The sequence below is a fragment of the Choloepus didactylus genome, chromosome 18, assembly GCF_015220235.1.
Source record: "Choloepus didactylus isolate mChoDid1 chromosome 18, mChoDid1.pri, whole genome shotgun sequence".
Taxonomy (NCBI): Eukaryota; Metazoa; Chordata; class Mammalia; order Pilosa; family Megalonychidae; genus Choloepus; species Choloepus didactylus.
The window spans coordinates 27,026,246-27,051,162 of NC_051324.1; the positions used below are offsets into that span (position 1 = coordinate 27,026,246).

Genomic DNA, 24,917 nt, shown 5'->3' on the forward strand with positions numbered 1-24,917 from the left:
GTCCATTACTAAAATTACTTTTTGAACATTTTCATTACCACACACACTAAAGTAATAAGAATAAAAATTAAAGTGAAAAAGAACAATTAAAGTAATAAAGGTCACTGGGTGCTTTTTTTTTTTTTTGTCCCCATTTTTCTACTCATCCATCCATACACTGGACAAAGGGGAGTGTGATCCACATGGCTTTCCCAATCACATTGTCACTCCTCATAAGCTACATTTTTATACAATTGTCTTCAAGATTCAAGGGTTCTGCATTGTAGTTTGATAGTTTCAGCTATTTACTGCTAGCTATTCCAATTCATTAGAACTTAAAAATGGTTATCTATGTTATGCATAAGAGTGCCCACCAGAGTGACCTCTCGGCTCCTTTTGGAATCTCTCAGTCACTGAAACTTATTTCATTTCCTTTCACATCCCCCTTTGGGTCAGGATGTTCTCCATCCCATGATGCCGGGTCCAGATTCCTCCCTGGGAGTCATATTCCATGTTGCCAGGGGTATTTACGCCCCTGGGTGTCAGATCCCACGTAGTGGGGAGGGCAGTGATTTCACCTGCCAAGTTGGCTTGGCTAGAGAGAGAGGGCCACATCTGAGCAACAACGAGGAATTCAGGAGGAGACACTTGGGCACAATTATAGGGAGGCCTAGCCTCTCGTTTGCACTAACAGTCTTCCCAAGACAAATCTTTTGTTTTTAGAATTTTCAGGGATGGTGGTATGGTTGTATCATACAAAAATTAACCAGTCCCTTTAAATGATTTTTAAGTTAAAAGCTATGATTTGTGATCTTACTTTGCCTTCTTGGTTACATTTCAAGGTAACCCATTTCATTCGTACTGTTATAATTGTTAGAAATACTTCCCTTAAATTGAGCTGCATCTGACTTACCTGATTAGCGAACAAAGTTTAAGTGCTTACTGTTTGTGATAGATGCTGGAGCATTGTGGTATATTCTAGGGAAAAAAGAGAAGACATTGCTTTTGGTTTCAGGGAGGCTGAAGTCTAGTAGGGGAGAAGGACAACAAGAAAATTATAATAATTTATGGTAAATGCCATGAGGTGTGTAATGCAGTGGGAGTATATAAGAGGATAATTCAGACTGCGGTCAGGGAATAGAGAAGGTGATGCCTGAACCAAATTGTGAATCTTGTAGGGTCTTGCATGCGATACTAAGAAGTTTAAACTCTCTTTTGAAGTCTTTGGGAAAAAATAATTTAATTTATGGATTATATTTTAGTGGGAAAATTTGAAGAATATGCAAGAAGGAAATGATGGAATGAGGTTCTGTAGGAGGTAAAAGAAAATAGGGACCCAAATTCAGGTAGTTGGATTAGAAACTGAGATGGTAGAGAAGGAAATGATGAGTTTCCTTGATTCATAATAACTGTTGGGGTAAACGAGAGAGAGCAGACTAAGGGCACTTAGCAATATTGGGCACTATTAAAAACTCAGATGAATATGGAGAGCATATCTTTGTCATGGCCATGATCACTGGAATAGAGGAGATCAAGGAAAGTTGAAGACCAGATGTTGGGAAACGTGGGCCATCTAGATACTGAAGTCACCTAAGGTTGCAAGGTTTAGCAAATAGACATATACGATGCCCAGTTGTATTTGAATTTCAGATAAACAAAGAATAATTTTTAGTATAAGTATGTTCCAAATACCTGATGGGATATACTAAAATATTCTGTATTGTTTATCTGAAATTCAGAGTTAGCTGGGAGTCCTGTATTTTATCAGGCAGCAGTAACTTAGATGATGCCTAGATAATGGTGGATGTGGCATAGAGGGAAAGCTGAACCAGGAGCCATTTTTTTTTTTTTTTTTGATGATGGGAGATCATATCAGAAAATTGTTTGATTGTGACAAGGCTTGTGAGCAGGAAGTACGTGAGTCATGAACTTTAAAAGGAGGAGTCCTTTTTATAGAAGGGTAGGAAAGTGTGGAATTTGGTTTCCTCAAGTCTTCTATTCACTGTTTCTAATTCTTACCCTCTGTAACTCTCCATAATGTTTGTCTCTTTACCTTAAAAATATTTGAAGACATACAGACAGAAAGTTGAGTACAGGTTACCAGAGGCTGGAGGTTGTTGGGGCAGGGTCGTGGTGGGAGATGGGGGAATGGGTGTTTATTGCCTTTAATGGGTACAGAGTTTCCGTTTTGGGATGATGAAAAGGTTTTGGTAATGGATGGTGTTGATGGTAGCACAATATAGTGAATGTAGTTAATATCACTGAATTGTATACATAAAAGAGGTTAAAATGGGAAATTTGGTGTTGTATATATGTTACCATAACAATTGAAAAAAAATTGAAGACATCTTTTTTCCCCCATTTTAACCATTTTTGAGTTAAATGGTATTAATTACGTTCACAAAGTTGTGCCACCATGGCTACCATCCATTACCAAAACCTTTTAATCACCCAAAACAGAAATTCTTCACCCAGTAAGCAATGACTAACTTCCCATTACCCCCTCCCCCGAATCCCGGTAACCTATAAGTGGAATCACATGATAATTGTCGTTTTGTGTCTGGCTTTTTTCACTCGATATTTTCAAGGTTCATCTATATTGTAGCATTTATCAGAACTTCATTACTTTTTTTGGCTGAATAATATTTCATTGTATATATATTCACATTTTGTTTTTCCATTCATCTGTTGATGGACATTTCGGTTGTTTCCACCTTTTGGCTATTATGAATAGTGCTGCTATGAACATTGGTGTAGAAGTTGAAGACGGATCTTGAGTATTCCCCAGATCTTTTTCAGAAAAATTATCATTAACTTTTCATGTATTCATAATGTATCATGTTCTACAAATAGGATATATTTTCAAGGGATCTCTCCATTCTGGCTATTTTCCTCTTGGTACAAAGGTGGTCAAAACTCAGGTATAACATTTTTCATCCTCTTTCTCAATATCTTGTGTCTTAGGGTATATGTGACACTTAAAAAAATGACTTAAAAGTATTTTTGGTATTCTGATTACCAGTGCAATAAGTAATTGGCACATGTGGTTCTTTTTTGTTTGTTTTATTATGAAAAGTTTCAAACAAAAGTAGAGACTATTATGAATGAATCCCTGTTCTGGTTTGCTAAAGCTGCCATTAAGCAAAATACCAGAAATGGATTGGCTTTTACAATGGGGATTTATTAGGTCGCAAATTTACAATTCCAGGGCCATAAAAGTGTCCAAACTAAGGCATCAACAAGAGGATACCAACACTGAAGAAAGGCTGATGGGGTCTGGAACACCTCTCTCAGCTGGGAAGGCATGTGGTTGGTGTCTGCTGGTCCTTTGCTCCCGGGTTCTGGTTTCAAAATGGCTTTCTCCAGAATGTCTCTGGGCTTCTGTTTCTCTTAGTTTCTCTCTGTCAGCCTCTGTGTATCCTTTCTTGTTCTCCCAGGGCATTTTTCTCTAAGTGTTTGGAGGTCCTTTTTTTAGCTTCTCCACAACAAACTCTGGGCTTCATCTCTTAGCTTAGCATCTCCAAATGTCTTTCTATCTGCATCTCCAAGCGTCTCAGTCTGTGTTGGCTCTTAGCTTCTCTTGGGAGCAAACTCTGGATTGTATATCTTAGGTTCGCTCCAAAAATGTCGCTCTCAGCTTCTCTGAGCTCATTGTCTCTGTGCGCTCTCTTAAAGAACTCCAGTGATCTAATCAAGACCACCCTGAATGGGTGGGATCACATCTCTATGGAAGTAATTTAATCAAAGGTCTTACTTACAGCTGGATAAGTCACATCCCCATGGAAACAATCAAAAGGTTCCATCCATCAAGATTGGATTAAAAGATCATGGTTATTGAGGGGACCGTAACAGTTTCAAACCAGCACAATCCCCATGTAACCATTACCCAGCTTCTACTCACAGCCTGTTTTATTTCATCCATATTCCTACCCATTTCCTGCTCAGTACCTTTCCATTATTTTGAAGCAGATCTCACATGTATCACTTCAGCATGACTTATTCTTCACACATGCTGACTTTAAGAATGGTGTGATATAAAAGCCAAAGTACTGAATTAAGATTCAGAAGACTTGATTTTGAGTTCTGATTTTCTGCTGAAGAGTGAATTAACCTGGGCAAGTCAAGCTTTTTGAGTCCTAGATTCTTAATATGTTGAAGGGTGTGGGTAGGGGTGTGGGAGGGGACATAATAGTACCTGCCCTTTTTCATAGGGCTCTGTGAGAATCAAAGATAGGAGGTAATATATGTGAAGGTACTTTGTAAACTCTAAAGTGATTTACACAGGTAGGGTTTCATTATTGTAAGTACTGCTTCCTGTATAAGTGCTAACAAGTCATCTGCGTAATAGTCGTAGAGTTATCGGATGTTGACATAAAATTGAGTCCTTAGTCCTGAAATCAACTTTCTGCCTTTACTCACCCTTGCATTTTTTTTTTTTTTATTAAATTCAGTTTTATTGAAATACATTCACACACCATACAATCATCCATGGTATACAATCCACTGTCCACAGTATGATAACATAGTTATGCGTTCATCACCACAATCTCTCTCTGAACATTTTCCTTACATCAGAAAGAACCAGAACAAGAATAAAAAATAAAAGTGAAAAAAGAACACCCAAATCATCCCCCCATCCCACCCCATTTGTCCTTTAGTTTTTATCCCCATTTTTCTACTCATCCATACACTAGATAAAGGGGGTGTGATCCACAAGGTCTTCACAATCACACTGTCACCCCTTGTAATCTACATTATTCTATAATTGTCTTCAGGAGTCCAGACTGCTGGGTTGGAGTTTGGTAGTTTCAGGTATTTACTTCTAGCTATTCCGATACATTAAAACCTAAGAGGTGTTATCTATATGGTGCATAAGAATGTCCACCAGAGTGACCTCTCAACTCCATTTGAAATCTCTCAGCCACTGAAACTATTTTGTCTCATTTTGCATCCCCCTTTTGGTCAAGAAGATACTCTCAGTCCCATGATGCCGGGTCCACATTCATCCTTGGGAGTCATATTCTGCATTGCCAGGGAGATTTACACCCCTGGGAGTCGGGTCCCACGTAGAGGGGAGGGCAGCAAGTCCACCTGTCGAGATGGCTCAGTTAGAGAGAGAGAGAGCCACGTCTGAGCAACAAAGAGGTCCTCAGGGGGAGACTCTTAGGCACCATTACATGCAAGTTTAGACTCTCCTTTGTTCACCCTTGCATTTTGACAATTGGGGCAACATTTTCTCATTCCAGTCTGGCACCTTTCTATTTTTTCATGACTTCTCAGAGTTCACTGACAGCATTTCCCTTATCACATTTCCATCTGTACCTTTGAATTGATTCTTGTGGACTTGAATTCAAATAGAGCAGGAATAGACTCTTTATGCTCCATGTATCTAGGAGTTCTCTTTGCTCTCAACAATGTTGTTTTTCAAATTTGAAGATAATTTTTCCTGCTAGAACAATTAGAATTTAAATTGAATTGAATAGTCTGCTTTTGTCACCTATTGGTATTATACCATCTACTCTAACTAGTGGTCTTCTTCCTCATCTTCTTGTTCCTAATATATTTTAAAAAGCTTTTTAAAATTTATTTTAATATTCCATCTTTAAAGTTTCTAGTTATTTCTAACTTTCAACTATTTTGTACTCGTCTTTCAATTTCTTTTAAAAACTGAACTTTGGGGGAGATGCAAGGAGGAACAACTGATGGAGAGACATTAGTTTCTTAAGATCACTTAAGACCCCTGTTAAAAGTACAGATTTGCTGGTCCCACTCAACATCTACTGAATGAGTTCTAGATGTGGGAACAGTGGGTTGTAGTTTTAAAAATCTTCCCAAATCATTTTGATATAAGGCTGGGTTTGTGAATGATGGTTGTATGATATGCAGAGAGACTGGATATGCAGACTGGATATGATATGCAGAGCATCTGGATATTAGGTAGTAGGTCACAGTGCAGTGATCTTTATCACTGCAGCAAGTAGGAAAAAAATGGCTGAATTTTTAGAATTATTTGTACATACATATATTAATTTTTATTCTAGTAACATATACATATTTAAAATTTCCTCTTTTAATCACATTCAAATATATAATTCGTTGATGTTAATTAGATTTACAATGTTGTGCTACCATCACCAGCAACCGTTACCAAAACTTTTCCATCAACCGAAACAGAAACCCTGTACCAATGAAGCATTATCTCCCCATTCTCTATCCTTACCCCAGCCCCTGGTAACCTGTATTCTGGTTTCTGACTCTATGAATTTGCTTACTCTAGTTATTTCATATCAGTGAGTTCATACAATACTTGTCCTTTTGTGTCTTGCTTATTTCATGCCACCTGATGTCTTCAGGGTTCTTGCATGTTGTCGCATGCATCAGAACTTCATTCCTCTTAATGGCTGTATACAGTAATATTCCATTGTATGTATATACCATATTTTGTGTATTCATTCGTCTATTGATGGGCACTTGGGTTGCTTCCATCTTTTGCCAGTCGTGAATAACACTCCTGTTGACATTGGTGTGCAAATATCTGTTTGAGTTCCTGCTTTTAATTCTTCTGAGTGTATACCTAGCAGTGGAATTGCTGGGGCATGTGGTAATTCTGTACTTAACTTTCTGAGGAACTGCCAAACCGTCTACCACACAGCTGCACCATTTTACATTTCCACCAACAATGAATGAGTGTTCCTGTTTCTCCACATCTTCTCCAACACTTATTTTCCATTTTTAAAGTAGTAGTCAGTCTACTGAGTGTGAAATGATAGCTCTTTGTGGTTTTGATTTGCCTTTCTTTGATGGCTAATGATGTTGAGCATCTTTTCATGCACTTCTGGGCAGTTGTGTATTTTCTTTGGAGAGATGTCTATTCGAGTGTTTTTCTAACTTTTTAAATTGGTGTATTTGTCTTTTTGTTGTTGAGTTGTTGGAGTGCTTTAAAAATTCTGGATATTAAACCCTTATAGGATATGTAGTTTCCAAATATTTTCTCCCATTCTATAGATTGTCTTCTTACTTTCATGATGAAGTCCAAAAGTTTTTTAATTTTGATGAAGTCATATTTATCTATTTTTTCTTTTGTTACTTGTGCTTTTGCTATAAAATTTAAGAAACTAATGCCTAACACAAGGTCCCGCTGAAGATGCTTCCCTAACATTTTCTTCTTGGAGTTTTATAGTTTTGGTTCTTAAATTTAGGTCATTGATCCATTTTGAGTTAATTTTGTATATGGCATGAGGTTGGGATTCCCCTTCATTTTTTTTTTAAATGCATTTTTTTAATTTTGAACTTTAACATATATACATAACAGTGATAACTTTGAAAGTACGATTTAACAAGTAGATACTCAAATTTCAAAGAATGTTATGGGTTACAGTTCCACAATTTCAGTTATTTCCATTATTGTAAAATATGTATACAGGAAGGTATTAACTTTCTGTGTACAGCTCAACAGGCAGTTATATAAGTAATTTCAAAAATTGTTATTGGTTACAGTTCCACAGTTTCAGTTCTTTCCTTATTGTGAAATATAGGGTATATACAGAAAGGTGAAAACTTTCAAAGCACAATTCAATGAATAGCTATAGAGCACATTTCAAACAATGTTATAGGTTGTAGATCCATATATATATGTGTGTGTGTGTATATATATATATAAATATATAGTTTTAGTATTTGTAATCATTTGTTAAATCCTATCTTGTCTGTTGCTACCCCTTCCTCTTGTTTAATCTCTTTCTCAGTCTTCAGGGGTGTCTAGGCAGTGACCACCTTAACTTGTTTATGTTGAAAGGGGATGTCGACATTGTGGGGAAGGGGGCTGCGTTTGATTGTTGTTCTTGAAGAGGCTGTTGCCTCTGGGTTTTAGGACTTGTCTGGCATAGGAACCCTCTGGTGGATTTAAGTTTCTGCGAGATAAAACTCAGTGAGTGAGTCTTTTATAGAATCTCATATAGGGGCCTGTGTGCTTTGGGACTACTGTTGGTAAGGGCATGGCTTACCGTGGCCATATGGGATGTCTTGCATAAGACTCCATTTGAGATCTCTTAGCCACTGTAACCTTATTTTGTTACCTTTCTTTTCCCCCTTTTGGTCAAGTAGGCATTTTTAATCCCTTGCTGCCAGGGCCAGGCTCATTCCTGGGAGTTGTGTGCCATGTCGCCAGGGAGATTCATTCCCTGTGGGAGTCCCATGTGCCGGGGAGGTTAATTAATTTATTGCCAAATTGGTCTTAGAGAGAGAAATAACAACAGAAGAGGTCCTCTGGAGGTGCCTTTTAGGCATAATTATAGGAAGGCCTGGCCTCCTGTTTACAATCCTGTTTCACAAGAGCAAGCCTCAAGTGGAGGGCCTGAATTATTAAGTAGTGGATTCCTAATTTCATGTAAAATATATTCTATCCCAAGATAAGCGGTCAGTTTCTCACATTATCTTCACTTAGTTGTACAGTCATCATCACTCTCAACTTTAACCAATTATCATAACATAAAACATCCCAGAGCTCTTATCAGCCACTAATAATTCATCCTTAGTGTTAGTGTAGTGCTGGCAAATTATTCCTATTAAATATAGTCTATAATATGTAATGAGTAGTTTTTCTGTCTACCACTCTGTTGTTAACTCTGTACCAATGTCATACCTTTTAAGTATATCATGCCAACACTTATTTGTGCTTGTAGTGCTACTCTGTGGGTTACATGCTGTTCTAGTTTGCTAATGCTCCTGGAACGCAAAATACTAGAAATGGATTGGCTTTTATAAAAGGGGGTTTATTTGGTTACACAGTTACAGTCTTTTTTTTTTTTTTTTTTTGTTAGAACAACTCAGCAAAATAAAATTCTGGTTTATTGTTGGACAACATTGTTTCACACATACATCAAACAGGCCAAATAAATAAATAAATAAACAGCAACTTCATAGACAAAAAAAAAAAGAAGGAAAAAAAAGAAACCTTTATCTTTGGCCTTTTTAACCATCTCATACAAACCAACTACTTATAGTACAGCTAAGTACATACACAAAAAAAGTTACTGGAATGCTCAGAATAAGATTGTATTTTTTTGTTGTTTTTGCTTTTTTTACAAGGTTTTTTTTCCCCTTTGAGATTATAATGAACATGGTCACACCACAAGTAAAGTCAGAAGTAGGACAGAGAACGCTCCGAAGGCTGGTTTGGTCATCCGAGATCATTAAAAATGGCTGACCCCTAACAATACGTACAAAAATATAAAATGTAAATAAAAAATACAAACAAATTTTCCTTTTTAAAGTACTTTTAAGAAAAAAAGCAAGGCCTTGGAAGTTTTGGTTCTTTTTTCCTCCCCTGTTGCAAATTCACGTTGTGGTTTTGGTTGGGTGGTGGGAGCGCGTGTCATCTGCGGGTGGCGCTGCCCGCGGTGGGTGGGGCGGCCCCTCTACTCGAAGGTGACCACGTTTAGATTCTGAGACCGGAAGTGGAGGGTGAATAGGTCACGGCGGCCTTTTTTTTTTTTTTTTAAGTTTAATGTTTCCTTTTTTGCTGTCTAGTCACCCTCATCGGTCTTCTGCTTCTTGGTGTCCACGTCATCATCCTCATCATCTTCAGCTGCCCGTTTCCCCGTAGCTGCCTCAGCCTCCTCATCTTCATCTCCATCCTCCTCCTCACCATCTCCTTCCTCCTCCTCTTCCTCCTCCGCTTCCTCCCCACCTTCTTCCTCTTCTTCGTCTACCTCGTTGTCAGCCTTCTGTTCCCCATTTTCTTCGTAGCGTTCCCATTAGCAGGTGCGTCTCTTCCTTTCTCCGCCTCCTCCACAACTTCTTCTCCTTTAAGTCCTTGGTGGTGATTTCGGAGCTGGTATCCACGGCCGTGTCTGACATGGTGGGGCACGCCAGTGGGCCGATGCAACGGATTAAAAAGAAAGCGAGAGTTCGGGGACTCTGGCGATAAAGCTGCGGGTGTCCGTGGCGGCGGCGCGCACAGTGGAGGTGGCTGCGGCGAGCGGCGAGCCGGCCCGGGGAACAATGCAAAGAAGGCTTTTCCGAGCAGCCAGTGGGGCCACAGTTACAGTCTTAAGGCCATAAAGTGTCCAAGGTAGCACATCAGTAATCGGGTACCTTCACTGGAGGATGGCCAGTGGCATCCGGAAAACCTCTGTTAGCTGGGAAGGCATGTGGCTGGCATCTACTCCAAAGTTCTGGTTTCAAAATGGCTTTCTCCCAGGATGTTCTTCTCTAGGCTGCAGTTCCCCAAAAATGTCACTCTTAGTTGCACTTGGGGTATTTGTCCTCTCTCAGGTTCTCCGGAGCAAGAGTCTGCTTTCAACGGCCATCTTCAAACTGTCTCTGTAAGTTGAAGCTCCTCTCTCAGTTCCAGTGCGTTCTTTTTTATTTTTATATTTATTTTTTTTTTTTAATTTTTATATTGAGTTGTTATAAAACCAGTATGCACACAACTGTCTTTCTTATTTTTTTATTAAGTGGCATGTCTAACTACCTTCAAGTGGATCAGGACTAAAACTAATTGTAACTACAGATCTTCGTCAAGTTAAATAATTTTATTCAGATATATTCACATACCATGCAGTCATACAAAACGTACATTCAGTTGTTCACGGTACCATTATATAGTTGTGTGTTCATCACCAAAATTAATTTTTTAATAACATTTTCATGTTCTGTAAAGAATATTTATCCAATGTTCTAGTGCAAGATAAACAGAAATGTCAAACTAACAGCAAAATATACAAATACCTCCAGCAATATAACACTCCCTGCCACTACTCTCCTAGGTTTTCAGATCCTCCCAGCAAAATTATTGCCTACTTGGAATCAAAGCGCACATCATATTTTGTGATTGTCCAGTGCATTCTTTAAAGTGTCCCTCTTGGCTGTAGCAAGCTTGCTCCTTCTGTCTGCTCTTATATAGTGCTCCACTAATTTAATTCAGACCCACCCTGAATGGGCAGGGTAACACCTCCATGAAAATTATCCAATCAGAGTTGTCACCCACAGTTGGGTGGGGCACATCTCCATGGAAACACTCAAAGAATTACAATCTAATTAACACTGATAGGTCTGCCCACACAAGATTACATCAAAGATAATGGCGTTTGGGGGAACATAATACATTCAAACTGGCACACATGCCTTTAAACTATCATTTACAAGCATGTTTGCCTTCAATGCATTACTGATACTTATAATCCCATTAATGAACCATAATCACACCTGTTCATTCCTTTACCATTATGTTCACCCTCATTATCATATCTGTACATGTTAGATTATGATTCCCCCTTCACTAGCTTCTGTCTATCTCTAGGTCCCCTATATTCTACATTATAATACACTTATTTTACATTTTTCTTGAAGTTCATGTTAGTGGTAACATACAATATCTCTCCTTTTGTGTCTGGCTTATTTCACTGAGCATTGTGTCTTCAAGGTTCATCAATGTTGTCATGTGTTTTAAAACCTCATTCCTTCTTCCTGCTTCATAGTATTCCATCGTGTGTATATACCACCTTTTGTTTATCCACTCATCTGTTGAAGGACAGTTGGATTCTTTCCATCCTTTGGCAATTGTGAACAGTGCCACTATGAACATTGGCATGCAGATGTCTGTTTTGTGTCACTGCTTTGAGATCTTATGGGTATATATCAAGAAGTGAAACAGCCAGATTGTAGGGTAACTTGATATCTAGTTTTCTGAGGAACCGCCTGACTGTCTTCCACAGTGGCTGTACTGTTATACAGTACCACCAGCAATGAATTCCAATTTCTTCACATCCTCTCCAGCATTTATTGTTTCCTGTTTGTTTAATGGCATCCATTCTTATTGGTGTGAGATGATATCTCATTGTGGTCTTGATTTGCATTTCCCTAATAGCTAGTGAATATGAATTTTTTTCATGTGTTTTTAGCCATTTATATTTCCTCTTTGAAGAAATGACTTTTCATATCTTTTGCCCATTTTATAATTGGGCTGTTTGTACTATTGTTGTTGAGTAGGATTTCTGTATATGTGCAAGATATCAGTCTCTTATCAGATACATGGTTTCTAAATATTTTCTCCTATTGTGTTGGCTGCCTCTTCACCTTTTTGACAAATTCCTTTGATGTACAGAAGCTTTTGATTTTGAGGAGTTCCTATTTATCTACTTTTTCTTTCATTGCTTGTGCTTTGGGAGTAAGGTTTAAAAAGCGATCTCCTAAAACTAGGTCTTGAAGATGTTTCCCTGTGTAATCTTTTAGGAGTTTTATGGTACTGTCTCTTATATTGTGGTCTTGGATCCACTTTGAGTTAATTTTTGTATAGGGTGTGAGGTAGGGGTCCTCTTTAATTCTCTTGGATATGACTATCGAGTTCTCCCATTCCCATTTGTTAAAGAGACTCTTCTGTCCCAGTTCATTGGATTTGGGGGCCTTATCAAAAATCAATCAACCATAGACTTGAGGGCCTATTTCCGAATTCTCAGTTTGATTCTGTTGATCGATATATCTATCTTTGTACCAATACCAAGCTGTTTTGATTACTTTGGCTTTATAGTAGGCTTCAAAGTCAGGAATTGGAAGTCTCCCCACTTTGTTTTTCTTTTTTAAAATGTTTTCAACAATTCAGGTCCCCTTTCCCTTCCAAATAAATTTGAAATCTAGCTTTTCCAAGTCTGCAAAGTAGGTTGTTGGAATTTTGATTGGAATTGCATTGAATCTGTAGATAGTTTGGGTAGGATTGACATCTTAATGATATTTAGCCTTCCTACCCATGAACACGGAGTATCTTTCCATTTCTTTAGGTCCCCTTTTATTTCTTTTAGTAAAGTTTTGTAATTTTCTGTGTAGAGGTCTTTTACATACTTTGTTAAGTTTATTCCTAGGTACTTGATTTTTTTAGTTGCTATTGTGAATGGAATTTTTTTCTTGAGTGTCTCTTCAGTTAGGTCATTTCTAGTGTATGGGAACATTACTGACTTTTGCATGTTGATCTTGTATCCTGCCACTTTGCTGAATTTGTTTATTAGCTCAAGTAGCTGTGTTGTCGATTTCTTAGGATTTTCCAAATATATGGTCATATCATCTACAAATAATGACAGTTTTATTTCTTGCTTTCCAATTTGGATTCCTTTTACTTCTCTGTCTTTCTGGATTGCTCTGGCTAGAACTTCTAGCACAGTGTTTAATACTGGTGGTGACAGCAGGCATCCTTGTCTCGTTCCTGATATTAGGGAGAAGGCTTTCAATCTCTCATCATTGAGTACTATGCTAGCTGTGGGTTTTTCATATATGCCCTTTGTCATATCGAGGATGTTTCCTTCAACTCCTACCTTTTGAAATATTTTTATCAAAAAAGGATGCTGAATTTTGTTGAATGCTTTTTCAGCATCTTTTGAGATGATCATTTGATTTTTCCCTTTTGATTTGTTAATGTGTTGTATTACATTGATTGATTTTCTTATGTTGAACCACCCTTGCATGCCTGGGATGAACCCAACTTGATTGTAGTTTATGATTTTTTTAATGTGTCTTTGGATTCGATTGGCAAGTATTTTGCTGAGTATTTTTGCATTTATATTCATTAGGGAGATTGGCCTGTTGTTTTTCTTTCTTGCAGCATCTTTATCTGGTTTTGGTATTAGAGTGATGTTGGCTTCATAAAATGAGTTAGACAGTGTTCCATTTTCTTTGAAAGAGTTTGAGGAGGAATGATGTCAGTTTTTTTTTGGAAAGTTTGGTAAAATTCCCCTCTGAAGCCATCTGGCCGTGGGCTTTTATTTGTAGGAAGCTTTTTGATGACTGATTGGATCTCTTTGCTTGTGATTGGTTTGTTGAGGTCTTCTATTTCATTTCAGGTCAGTCTACGTTGTTCATGTGTTTCCAGGAGATTATCCATTTCCTCTCAATTGTCTGGTTTGTTGGTGTACAGTTGTTCATAGTATCCTCTTATGATTTCTTAAGTTTCTGTGGGATCCACAGTAATGTTCCCCCTCTTATTTATGATTTTGTTTATTTTCAGCCATTATTTCTTTGCATATTCTTCCTGGCCCTTTTCCCTTCTCTTTTCCTTCTGGGACACCCATGATTCGTAGGTTTGTGCACTTTGTTTTGTCAATCATTTTCCTGAGACCTTGTGTTCAAGTTTTTCCATTTTTTTCTCCATTTGTTCTTTGGTCTGTTCAAATTCAGTTGATCTGTCTTCTTGCTCACTGATTCTTTCTTCTGCCTCTTCAAATCTTCAGTTGCAGGTCTCCAGTATATTTTTAATTTCATCCACAGTATCTTTTATTTCTATAATATCTATTATTTTTCCATGTATTCTTTGAAATTCTTCTTTATGCTCTGCTAGTGTCTTCTTAATATCCTTTATGTCTTAATACACATTTCCCTTAATTTCTTTGAATTGATTCAGGAGATTTGCTTGCACATTGTTGGTTAGTGTTCCAGATTCTGTATCTCCTCCTACTTTTTGATGTGTTCCTTTGGCTGGGCCATTTCTTCTTGAGTTTTTGTATGCTTTGTGGTTTTTTTGCTGCTAAACATGCATCTGATTATCTTGATGGTTCTATTCTGAAGGTTGATTTCAATCTCTTGTGCATAGTTTAGCTGTTGCCTGGGTTTGTATTAGGGCATTGCTTTGACAGTTGGGTCATCTGTATTTCTCACCCAAAACAGGGCCAAGTACCGATGCAGGGTTTGTAGATCAGCTTCATCGGGCCTGGGATAGGATCTGGAGAGGCTCTGAAAAGCCCTGCAGTTTCTGGCCTGCCCAGCTGATGGTGCGGCTCCATGACTTAATTGTCTTCAGAAGCTGTTTACCTCCTGAAGCCCTGGAAGTGCCTGAGTGGGTGGGGCTGAAACTTCCGGGTTCCTGTGCCCTCACTCTACTGGCCAAAATCTGGCTCAATGTGGGGCTGTGTCCTCCATTTGCCTTGTGGTGGAGCATTCCCCAGCTGCCCCAGTCTGCAGCCATTCCCCAGGCAAGGATCGGGCCTCCAGTTGCTGTTTTCCTCAGGGTCGGGGATGGGCACCAGGATCCAGGGCTGGAAACACAGTCTCTGTCCACATTTTCTCAGACTCTTCGTCTCTCATTGACCTGGGCCTTGAGATGTACTCCCTTGTCCCCCAGGACCCCACACAGTTGATTTGGGTAGTTTCTGCTTCGGTGCTCACTGCTTTTAGGGAAGATTTTGTGGTTTCCTCCCTGATCCTCCAGTTTGGAACCTCTTCCTTGCTGCCATTTTGTATTCTGCATTCGCCTGTGACTTAAGTCCTGCATGGGTCCCTGTGGGCTTGGGTCTCTGTGTCTGGATATAGGTGGGGTTCTGTCTCACTGCTGTGAGAGATTTTGTAGTCTGTGTCCCTGGTGGGAGTTGAGAAGAATCCCAGCTGCTGCCTCTGGGAACTTCCCAAGCTGGGCAGGTCTGAGTGAGGTCAGGAGAAAACATCAGCCAATCTGGGACTGAAGTTTCCTACCTGATATTTTGCTTTTTCTTTGATTCAGTGTTTGTGGGATCCTCCTCCAGTCTATACCTTTCTCCAGAGTTTTGAAAAAGTGAGAATTGTCCTTTTTTTGGCTGACTCTCTGAGGAGAGGTTTTCAGCTGTTTAAGTTGCCTTGTTGATGATGTCACTCTGTGTATAGCCCTTTACATATTTAATTTTATTCCTAGGTAATTTGATTCTTTTAGTTGCTATAATAAATGGAATTTTTTCTTGATTTCCTCTTCAGATTGTTAAATTCTAGTGTATGGAAACACTACTGATTTTTGAGTGTTGATCTTGTTCCCCACAACCTTGCTGAATTTGTTGATTAACTCTAGTAGAGTTGTAATGGATTTTTCAGGATATTCTGGATATAGGATCATGTCATCTGCAAAACAGGGAAAGTTTTGTTTCTTTTCTTTCCAATATGGATGCCTTTTATTTCTTTTTCTTGCCTAAATGCTCTGGCTAGAACTTTCTGTAAAATGTTGCATAACAGTGGCAACAGTGGGCAGCCTTGCCTTCTTCCTGATGGCAGAGGGAACGCTTTCAGTCTTTCACCATTGAGTATGATATTGGCTGTGTGTTTTTCATATATGCCCTTTCATGTTGAGAAAGTTTCCTTTTATTCATGGTTTCCTCAGTTATTTTTATCAAGAAGGGTTGCTGAATTGTCACATGCCTCTTCTGCATCAGTTGAGATGATCGTGTTTTGTTTTTTTCCTTCATTCTGTTAATGTGGTGTATTATATTAATTGATTTTCTTATAGTGAACCACACTTGCATTCCTGGGATAAATCCCACTTGATCATGGTGTTTAATTCTTTAACGTGTTGTTGGATTTGGTTTGTTTGTATTTTCTTGAGGATTTTTACATCTATATTCAGAAGGAATGTTGGTCTGTAATTTTCTTTTCTTTTAGTATCTTTATCTCGCTTTGATACAAGGGTGATGTTTACCTCATAGAAAGAATTAGGAAATGTTCCCTCCTCTTCAAGTTTTTGGAAGAGTTTGAGCAGGATTGATGTTAATTCTTCTTGGAATGTTTGGTAACATTTCACTGTGAAGCCATCTGTTCTGGACTTTGTTGGGAGCTTTTTGATTACTGATTCAATCTCTTGTTTTTAGTCTGTTTCTCTACTGGTCATTGCTCTATCATGTGACTTAAAGGACTTAATCCTTTGTCTCAGGCCTTTTTGAGTTAATTGTTGCTTACACTGCATTAGCTGTCTGCAAAATTTTTTCTGCCTTCAGGGCAAGTTTGGAAGGGTGAACCAGAGATGAATTTCCTGGTTCAGTTTTTCAGGCTGCCCCTGGAGAGATTGGTACTGACATACAGGCACCCCAGTATGTGCATAGTGGTTACTCTGTGTTCTGGTTTGCTTATGCTGCCATTATGCAGAACACCAGAAATGGACTGGCTTTTATAAAGGGGATTTATTAGGTCACAAATTTACAGTTCTGAGGCCATAAAAGTGTCCAAACTAAGGCATCAACAAGAGAATACCTTCACTGAAGAATGGCCGATGGGGTCTGGAAAACCTGTCAGCTGGGATGGCACGTGGTTTGTGTCTGCTGGTCTTTTGCTCCCGGGATGTGTTTCAAAATGGGTTTCTCCAAAATGTCTCTGGGCTTATCTCTCTTAACTTCTTCATTTCCTGTGTCTAAGCATTGGGGGTTCTCTCTTAACTTCTTTGGAGCAAACTTGGGGCTAGCATCTCCAAATGGCTCCAAGCATCTCAAAACATCAGCAGGCGTCTCTCCAAAAGTATCTCTCAGCTGCTCTGCTCTCCTGTTTGTGAGCTCTTTTATCAGACTCCAGTGATTTAATTGAAACCCACCCAAAATGGGCGGGGTCCACATCTCCATGGAAATAATTTAATCAAAATGTTTCACCTACATTTCGGTGAGTCACATCTCCATGGAAACAAACTAATCCAAATACCCCACAAGATTGGATTAAAACATGGCTTTTGGGGGAACATAATAGATCCAAACTGGCACACTGTTCCTTCTGGAACAGGGCTACAATGGAGGGCAGGTTGGCTCCCCACTGTGCCAGGGAGGGGTTGGATGAGGGGCCAGCAAGGGTGCTATAAGCTTCTTCTGTTTTTTATAAGATTGCAGTTTCTTGATTTGACACTCACCTTGTTATTGCAGCCCCTTAACTGTATTCTCAAGTTTTTAGGAAAATAGCTCTGCCAGTTTTTGCTAGTAGTTCAAATATTCTGTGGAATATTGGCACTCTGAAGCATCTTATTCACCATCTTGGTTGACCTAAAAATTATATTTAAAAAAATTTAAGGGCTATGGAATTAATAAGGAATAGATGATTTAAAATTCCGGGGACAGTAGAGCCCTTTGTAGGTGAGCAGAGGATTGCTGGCCATTTGCTGATTCTAGACATGGACTGAGACTAGGGTTTAGAGTAAGTAGAGTCTCTCTACTTGGGGAAAGAGGAACCAGTAAAGTTTTTGGTGGTCACTAAATGCTGGCATGACTTATTGGAAGCTGGAGGAACCTCAAATGCAAGGCTGGTATTACTCATGGAGCATTTATTGAATTCTGTATTGGTATGAGAAGCTAAGAAGTATGCTTAAAAGGCAGAGTGAAGTCTCCTGCAGTCTTGCGGTGCCAGGAGACAATTTTCTACTAGAGTGTAGAGACTGCAAGAAACACATGAAGAGTCCAACCCTCAAAGACGTTTTTCAGATTTTGAATCTGTGTAAGGGAGGAGACTAAAGTGTTAAGCTTAGATCTTCTGAAATTTCAGAACTTTTTCTCAATCAGAAGCCCAGGGGTTGCTATTTTTGAAGAAAAAAAGACAAACCAGAGGTGAATTAAGTCTTACCAAAACAGTCACATAGCCCTGGACCACCCCAATTCTTTATTGAATTTAGATGATCAGCCTTTTGCATCCTTTTTTTTTTTTTTCCCCTTCCTAATAGAAGAAATGGAGAACTTTCACTGGGAAGATATTTTCTGGAGTTTCTAAGGTTCTTTCATTTACAGTGTCCCATATATAGCTAACCATTTCTAGGGATGTGAGAAGATGGGAAAATATGATTTATAATTAAGAGGAAATATAACTTATACAAACAGACCCACAGATAATTGGAGTTAGGAGACAAGGACTTTAAAATAACTATAATATGTTGAAGAAAATAGGGGAAAAGATGGACAAAATGAATGAAAAGTTGGATAACTTACTTGGAGTATTGGAAAATCTAAAAAAGAATCAAATGGACATTCTAGGAATGAAAATCACAATACTTGAAATTAGTTGTACATTGGATAGGTTTAATAGCAGACTTAAGCAGAAGATAGGATTAGAAAACTTGTAGACAGGTCAAAAGAAAATATTCAAATTGAAGAATAAAGAATGGAAAAAACATAACAGCTTAAGAGACATGAGGGACACTGGTAAAAAGTCTAATACATGTGTAATTAGAGACCCAGTAGTAGTGGAGAGAAATTAAAGCAGAAGCAGTAATTGCAGAGATAATGTTTCAAAACTGATGAGCGACATCAACTCATACATTCAAGATGCTTAGCAAACCCAAGCAGGATAAACACAAAGAAAACTCCACCTAGGCATATCTTAATTGAACTGCTGAAAACAAGAATCTCTTTTAAGAAAAACTCTTAAAAGCAGCCAGAAAGGAAAGAGACATGTTACTTTCAAAGGAACAATGATATAACTGATGGCTGACTTTTAAACACAGCTGGGGAAACTGGGAAATAAAGGAAAGATATTTCTAAAGTATTGAAAGAAAAAACTCCCAAGCTAGAATTCTGTTCCCAGCAGAAATATCCCTCAGAAATGAAGGTGAAATTAAGAGTTTTAGACAAACAAAAACTGAAAGAGTTCATTACCAGCAAACCTGCATTATAAGAAATACTAAAGAAAGTTATTTAGGCAGAAGGAAAAGTTCTAAAACGGAAGTACAAAATTGTAGGAAATTATTCAAAGCACCCAGGTGGGTAAATATAAGTAAACATACAAGAATATTGCCTTTTTTTGATGCTGTTTTTAGGAACTTAATTACTTATTACTATTCTAGAATAATAGAAGTTCTTTTTTACAGCTTTATTAGGGTAAAATTACCATGCAATAAACTGCACCTATTTAAAGTGTACTCTGAGTTTTAATAGACCTATATACCTATGATCCCATTCCACAATCAAGATAATGAAGTTGTGTATCATCCACGGAAATTTTCTTCTGCATCCTCATAATTCATTCCATCCCCAGGCAACCACTTAGCTGGTTTTGATTCACTCTTTATATCACAAATGGCTTAGCCATTCACCTGTTGGTGGATATTTGGGTTGTCTGAATTTTTAACTATTACAAATAAAGCTGTCTTGAAGATTCATGTAAATGTGTTGTATGGAGATTTATTTTCATTTCTCTTGAATAAATATGAAGGAGTAGAATGTCTGGGTCGCGTGGTATATATTTAGCTTTTTAGCAGTCTACATCTCTGCTTGACCTCTAGCAACTGGGAATGTAAGGAGAAAAATTCAGCTGGGTTGATAGAGGAATAAGAAGAAAAACTGTAAGAGTCAAGTCCTTTGTGCCTCCTCCAGTTTTCCAGTATCTCTCTAGTGCCCCCTTGGCATATCCAGCTAGTAAAGGAAAAATGTATTTTGCACAGTTCTAGCCCCACCATCAGAAAATAAAGCGTAGAAGGATGGGTTTGCAAATGAGAGTTAGCAGTTGGGACAGTCCACCCCTTTCTCTATTCAGCAGCTATACGTGTCTTCATACAGATTTGTGCTTTTAAATTACTCACCACCATACTTGTGTCACACAGATATTTTATCTTCTGTACAAGAAGAAAAATAACTATACTTTCAACTAAGAAGATGGATGTATTCTTTGTAAAAATGATGATGTTCTTACTCTCTGTCCTTTTTTAGGCTAATTACTGCTCAAATTCATAGTCCCATCTGAATATCCTGTTAACTAAAGACTAAATTGTAAAATTAACCTGCACTAATAAAGTCTGTATGACATGTTTAGAATGAAGAGCCAGAAGAGGAAATTGATTTATACACTCATACCCATACATCCCTGGAATAAACAAAGAAGAAAATATATATAGCTACTGTAGACATTGCTTCTGTAAATGGTTGTGAGATTGTAGTTCATATTTATCTTTCTTCTGCTGCCTATTCCATGTTTCCTTTGTCTTCATTTCGAACCTCAGCCAGTGGGGTAACACACACCTTCATTAGTGAAGAATCTGAGTCCTCATTGGTTCAGCTTTGTTTGTGTCTACATGTCTGTAGTTTTCCATTCTCTTTTGCTGTTATATATGTAGATTTAAGAGATGCTTCAGAGAATCCTTGTGGTTCCAGATATAGTCCTCCCTGTGCCCCTTCTGTAGTAGGAATCCAATATCTTCTTGGTAATCAAGATGAATTACCCCAGCTAGTAGAATGCCCCTCTTCTTTGCCTGTTGATTTAGTGCAGTGGTTCTCAACTGGGGATGATTTTGCTTCCCATGGGACATTTGACAGTGTCTTTAGACATTTTTATTTTTCTTGACTTTGTGTGTGTGTGTGTGTGTGTATGAGCTACTGACATCTAGTAGGTAGAGGTCAGGGAGGCTGTTACAGATTCTACAAGTTACGGGATAGCTCCCTGCAGCAAAGAATATCCAGTCCATGTCCTCATTTAGTGGCATGGAGTCCATGTGACCAGGAGGCAGTTTCAACTTCTATTTTAATAAAACCTGGTAGAAGCATTCCTTTCTTGGGAACCAAGGCTTCCAAACCAACAGAGATCAAAGTTGTGCAGACTGGAAGCAAAAATTATGCTAAAGGGGATTTTAGGGATAATAGTGAGAGGAGGTGCTTCCAGGTACACCCCTGATTCCCAGACTCATGTATTCTGTCTATAGGAAAAACAACATTTAATGTTGGTTTCTGATTGAAAATGCATCCTTTAAGATAGAACCCCCATCCTTGATGGTGTAGTCTCCCCACTGGCACTGTAACTGAGTCTTCAGTAGGCCATTCTATCATTCTATTAGGTTAGGTGCTTCTGCCTAGTGGGGTATGTGAATTCCAAGGTCCATGGACCCACTCCTATACTTCTTTTGCTATGAAATGAGTTCTTTATATGATGGAATCATACTGTTAAGTATTCTGATTTCTTTAATAAGCGTTGTTTTTTGTGTGTCATCTATGATGGTGACTGTAATTCATTCAGTTTTACTGCTATAAAGTATTTCATTATTTGAATGTACTGCAATTTATTTATCCATCCTAGGGCAGTAATGATAGGAATGCAGGGGGAGAACTGGCCCTGAGATATGCTTAGGAGATGAAATTGGAAGGCTTCAGTTGATGATAAGGGTAAGGAAGACAGAAAGAGGCTAAAAGCAGGTGAGAGTTGGTTGAAAAGAGAGAGAAGTTATAAAGGACAGGTTTCTTGTTTCTTCAGGGAAAAATTGTTTTGAGTTACTAGTAATAGAGTTTCAAATGGTGAGTTATTTTGAAAACAACTTTGGAGATACTCTACCTCCCCACTCCATCAAAACAAATCCCCTCAGATTCTTTAGATGCAGTCTCGCCGTTGAAATGGGCATCACATTCACCTTTTTTTTTGTTGTTGTTATTGGCTCAAATATAAATCTTAGAATTTTGTTCTCATCAATTCCATCTGCCTTGTGTTCTTTAATTGTTGCATACATATGGACCAAAAGAGCATTTTCACCTCCATGATTTTATTTACATACTAGTTTTCAGATATATTCAAGGTGAGAAGATTATGTAAAGTAAATATTTTATAATATTAACTGAAGTTTTTTTTTTCTGATCGACTATAATTGAATTATTTTGGCATGGGGAAGAAATAATGCAGTTGATGTTAAAAATGAAAATGGAAAATAAGGTAGGGATTTTTAAAAACTGAGACTTAAACTATGAACATTTAACAATTTATATAGTTATTTTTCATAACTAGAAAAAGGGATAATTCAGAAATTTGGGTGATGCTTTTTAAAGATTATTATTAGGAAAATAATTCTCAGAAGTGAAAGACAATTTAAGTATTAGCTAAAATGACCTGGCAGCAACTTCTTTTGGTTAAGTAAGTATGCCTTGGAGGTTCTGGGGCTACCAGTGCTACTCTTATACTTTTTTTAAAAAATTCAGTTTTATTGAGATATATTCACATACCATACAGCCATTCATGGTGTACAATCAACTGTTCACAGTACCATCACATAGTTGTGCATTCATCACCCCAGTCAATTTTTGAACATTTTCCTTAATCCGAAAGGAATAAGAATAAGAATAAAACTGAAAGTAAAAAAGAAACCCAAAGCATTTCATCCCTCCATCCCACCCTATTTTTCATTTAGTTTTTGTCCCCATTTTTCTACTCATCCATCCATACACCGGATAAAGGGAGTGTGAGCCACAAGGTTTTCACAATCACGCAGTCACACCATGTAAGCTACATAATTATGCAGTTGTCTTGAAGAGTCAGAGTTACTAGGTTGCTGTTCGGCAGTTTCAGGTATTTCCTTCTAGCAATACACTAAAATATGCATTGCTATTTCCTTGTAGCAATACACTGAAATCTAGAAAGGGATATCTATATAGCACATAAGAATGCCCTCCAGAGTGACCTCTCAACTCCATTTGAAATCTCTCAGCCACTGAAACTTTATTTTTCATTTCACTTCCTCCTTTTGGTCAAGAACGTTTTCTCAATACCACAGTGCTGGGTCCAGGCTTGTTGTCAGGGGTCATGGCCCACGTTGCCAGGGAGATTTACACCTCTGGGAGTCATGTCCCACATAGGGGGGGAGGGCAGTGAGTTCACCTGCTGAGTGGGCTTAGAGAGAGAGAGAGGGCCAGCTACTCATATACTTTTAAGATTTTGAATAGTTTAACACAGAAAAGTCACAACAATAGTATTAAACAGTCCCATATACCCTTTACCCAGAGTCACCAACTGTTTATATGTTGCTCCATTTGTTTTATTATTCACTCTCTCTTTCCATATATAATAAGTCTTAATATATTAGCTATGGCAAACCCCTCAACCTTTTTTTGTCAGGAAAAGTCATGGTAATGCTTTTCCATATTTACTTTAGAATCAGCTTATTGATTTACATGGAAGAATGGTGGAGGGATTTTGGATGGTACTGCAATGAGTCTTTGGATCAATTTGGGAGAATTGATTGACATCATTATGATATTGAGGCTTTCTATCTAAGACCATAGTATACCTTTCTATTTATTTTGTCTTTTAAAAATTCATTCCAATATGTTTTGTAATTTTCTCCATAAAGAACTTGTACATCAAATATCAGAATTTCTCTGAGGGTTTTTTTTTTTTTTTTCTTTTTCTTTTTCTTTTTCTTTTTTTTGCTATTAGAATATGGCATCTTTTAAAATTTTGTTTTCTGATTGATTAAAATTGCATTTTCTGTTGATTTTCATGTTTCCCTAATTATCTTTTAGTTACTGATTTCTAACCTAATTGTATTATGGTCAGTGAATATGGTCTTTATGGTTACTAGTACTTTTAGGTTCATGGTCTTGAGCATTATATTAGTTATCTATTGCTGTATAACAAATTACCCCCAAATATAGCAGCTTCAGACAACAAACATTTATTATCTTTTACAGTTTGTGAGTGTCAGAAATCTGGGAGCTGCTTAGCTGGGTATTTCTGGCATGGGTTTATGAGGTTTCAGTTAAGCTTTTGGCCAGGGCTGCAGGTATCTGAAGGTTTGACTGGGGCAGGAGGATTCACTTCTAAGCTGACTCACTTATGTGGCTATTGGCAGGGGAGCTCAGTTGTTTGCAAAAGGCCTCAGTTCCTCAGTTCCTCTTCACGTAGGCCTCTCTGTAGGGCTGCTTATACTGTGGCAACTGGCACCCCCTTGTGTGAGTGATCCAAGGGAGAGAAGTAGAAGCCACAGTCTTTTATGACCCTTGGAAGTGACACATCACTTAACTTCTGCCATATTATATTGGTCCTACAGAACAACACTGATAGAATGTGGGATGGGATTATACAGTCATGGATATGAAAAGGCAGTGATTATTGGGGAACAACTTTGAGTCTGGTTACCACAAGCATGCAGTCAGTTTTTATAATGTGCTCTTGAAAATAATATATAATCCCTAGTTCTTAGGTTTGATTTTTATGTATGTCAGTTTGATCAAGCTTACTAATTAAGCAGTACCACTCTTTTAAATTCTTATTGATTTTTTTTCTTTGTCTGCTAGATTTATTCATTACTGAGAGAGGTAAAATCTCTCTTTAGAGTTAAAATCTCTTAGATTTATAACTTTTCCTTGTGGATCTGTCCGTCTTTGATGTGTGTGTTAAGTGCATTGAGTTTTAGAATGTTAGCTTCATGGTGATTTGAATCTTGTGTCATTAGGTAGTGATCTTTATTTCTAGTAATGCTTTTTGCTTCAGTCTGTTCCAATTTTCTTTTC

General features: G+C 38.0%; 1 protein-coding gene and 1 pseudogene across 5 annotated transcripts in view; one reads left to right on the top strand and one right to left on the bottom strand.

The window, feature by feature from the left end:
* The window catches only part of NF1 (neurofibromin 1), a 357,521-nt gene that overhangs the window by 12,107 nt on the left and 320,497 nt on the right, over positions 1-24,917 (top strand). The gene's annotated exons all lie outside the window — the stretch shown is intronic.
* On the bottom strand, positions 9,462-9,837 carry LOC119514202 (annotated as a pseudogene).